Source organism: Prionailurus viverrinus, chromosome B1 (assembly GCF_022837055.1).
Source record: "Prionailurus viverrinus isolate Anna chromosome B1, UM_Priviv_1.0, whole genome shotgun sequence".
Classification (NCBI taxonomy): Eukaryota; Metazoa; Chordata; class Mammalia; order Carnivora; family Felidae; genus Prionailurus; species Prionailurus viverrinus.
In genome coordinates, this window is record NC_062564.1 from 55,492,916 (window position 1) to 55,496,236 (window position 3,321).

Below are 3,321 nucleotides of genomic sequence, written 5' to 3' on the forward strand. Positions count from 1 at the left end.
GCATGAACAGGGGAGGGTCAGAGAAAAAGGCAGACACAGAATCCGAAACAGGCTCCAGGCTCTGAGCTGCCAGCACAGAGCCAGACGCGGGGCTCGAACCCACGGACCGCGAGATCATGACCTGAGCTCAAGTCGGACGCTTAACCGACTGAGCCACCCAGGCGCCCCCAGTCTTTACTTTTAATAACCACATGCGAAGTAACCGCTTGAGCTAAAGCCGACCCTAACCAGCCTTTCCTTTTAAGAGTAAAACGGGACACAGGACAGCAGGCATAAACCAGGACCGTCCTGGTAAATCAAGACCCATGTCGCTTAGTTACAGACACCCCTCCCCCCAAGGTGAGTAATGTCAGAATAAAATCATTAACAGCAAGGTTCTGAAATGTAGCCAGACTTCTGTGCTGAGGTCGGTTGCATCACGGTGGGACTGAAGCAAAGTGGAAGAGGGGCAGATCTCGGAAGCCCCGGGAGGCTATTGTGTGGTGAGCAGAAGGGGGCAACTTCAGGCGAGAGGGACAGGAGAAAGGCTCCCAGGCTTCTCTGAAGCGAAGTATCAAACACGTGCCTGAGCGGTTGTCTGCTGAGAAGTCACTGTACCAGACACGCCAGCCTGGTGTGTCAAACGGAGAGATGAGGGACTGTGAACAAAAGCTGCGGGCCAGTGAATGTCAAGTCTACCAAATAGAGTTGCAAACAGCTCCTGGGTCTGCAAGCAAAGGCTACAGACATAAATCAAAGAGCAATCTTCCAGCGTCAGCAGCGTGGGAAGGACTGGCTGCTCGTCACGCTTCAGTGTCCTCCTCCAGGGTCTCGCCCGTAGAGAGTAATTACAGTTAGTGGTGTGGTCTGAGAGTTACGATGGCCAGGGTAGACCTTGTGGATGAGGCGAAAGGAGAGGACGATGCACCCCCATGTTAGAGACACGATTTACCTCTCCCCATTGGTATTCATTCTCACAGTCGTGGAGAACCACTTAAAAATAGTTTCCCTTTGAGGTCTTCCTTCTCAGGATTTAGATAACATGCCTTGCTTATTTCCTCATCTCCAGCACCTGTTTATGAAAGTGTATTGCAGCCTTATATTTCTGCCGGGGAAGAAGCCTAAAGAGATTTGACTCCAGGGGTTCCCAGGGAGAAAACAATGTTCACAGTCATCGCATATTATTCGGATGGCTCTAAATTCTAAATGATGTAATCAGGAAGCATTTGAAGGCGTCCGGTGGGGAGGGCGAGGGGTTGTCCACTTCCGGGAAAGATTCTTCAACATTTAGCAAGCGAAGTCAAAAGCAGGAGCTCGCCAGCAGCTCTGTTCTGGTCTTCAGATGTGTGAAGTCCTGGGCCGGGAAGGTCACCCAGTGGTGAGTATGGCCTTCCTCCCATGGCTAGACAGTCGGCTTCATAACTCGAGTGCCATTGGCTCTTTTGATGTATCTGACACAGACTTTAGGGTGCCAATTCCAATAAAGGGTTCATTTTTGCAATTTCCTTAGTTATGAAAGAATTGTAAAGCTTTCCATGTGAGGGCAAGAATCACAAAGTAGATATTTATATGCGCTTTACTTGCTTTTTGGCTTTAAAAACAACAACAACAACAACAACAACGTATAATTGCCCCTAAAAGAAACGGTGTCTAAATATTGGTACTGGTTTTACGTTTTGCAAGAACACGACCTGAATGGGCCTCACCCTCTCTTTCATGGATGGTAAATCCAGTGTTTTAGTATATTATGCATCGGTTTATAAAATTCTGTATCACCAATTCACAAAAGAATCCTGGAAGTTGCATTATTCACTGAGCCTTCTGATATAATGACTACATTTAAAGAGTTGTGTGATCGTATTAATATTTTTAACTAAATAGCAGTAGGCATAGAAGCCAATACATTGTTATTACCATGCTATTAATTCAGCCTTGGAACAAAGAAGAAATCCCAGCATTAGTTCACAATTGCCTTTCAGCATAGCTTTCCTCAGTAAATACATAAGGGTTTAAAAAAATCAACTACTTTTGGGAAGCCTGGGTGGCTCAGTTCGTTAAGTATCCGACGTCGGCTCAGGTCATGATCTCACAGGTCGTGAGTTTGAGCCCTGTGTCGGGCTCTATGATGACAGCTCGGAGCCTAGAGCCTGCTTCAGATTCTCTGTCTCCCCCTCTCTCTCTGCCCCTCCCCTGCTAGTGCTCTGTCTGTCTCAAAAATAAAACATTAAAAACATTTTTTTTAAAATTAACTATTTTCTAAGTTCCGGCAAAGCCATTTATTATGGAGAAGGAGCGATTTCTGAGGCCAGATTAACCTCATGATATTTTCCTTCTCATTCTGATACAAAAGTAAATCAGTACTCTACTGTTTCAATTTCTAAATCATGCTATTTCCAGGAAAGAGAATCTTCTTGATTACTGTTCAATCCCCTTTGCCAAATAATTATACAAACGTATGTAATTTTCTATTTTTCACAAGAGTAATGGTGGTATTTTAAGGAAGAGGAGTTCCAGTCTTTGGTGGTACTGAGAATGCCTCCTTAACTGTGCTTGTTGGCAGTGTTCTGCCCTTCTGCTAAGACGTAGATTCTCTGGGCTTCATTTTACTCTGTTTGGATGTTCCCCATTTGCACACACTTAATTGCTTGGCAATTTGAAGTTTTAATTTTGGCTTTAGTGTCTTAGGCTTCCCTTGAAATTTTTTTGTTTTAATTTTTTATATTACATCCTTTTACTCAGAGGGAAGATTAGATGCAAGAGACAACAAGCCCCTCTAGGATCAGGAACCCAATCTTTGTTGATCCTGGGTGTTATACTAAAACGATGCAGTATTCAGGCTTCCTCAGAAAACGGTGCCAAACATGTCATGGCTAGCTTCCCATGATTAGAGCATCCCAACATATTGTAGATCTGGGCTTTCCAGGGTGCAGAACCCAGGGGTGGCTCTTTGGTAAAACTGTAAATAGCAGTCAAGTGTTTAATGACATAATGTGAATTTTTATAGGTTCATCTAATTCTACAACCAGATTGCTTTCCGAACACTTGAGACAAATCTTCACTCACTCTCTGGAATTGTTCAACACGCACAGGTTAATTTCTCCCTATTGATTTTCTCTATTCTGCATCTTGAATGCTTCGAGATCTCTTGACCTACCCCCAAAATTTCTGCGACTGTCATTTTGAAAAGAATAGCTCTCCAAAAGAATGCTTGAAAGACCCATGAAGATGACGAAATAACTCTTCCCCAGCTATCAGCAGGGCAATTTAACTGGGCATTTTGATTCGATTTCAAGGAGGGAACAAAATCATGAACATTTAGAAGATATTTCATATATTCAACGT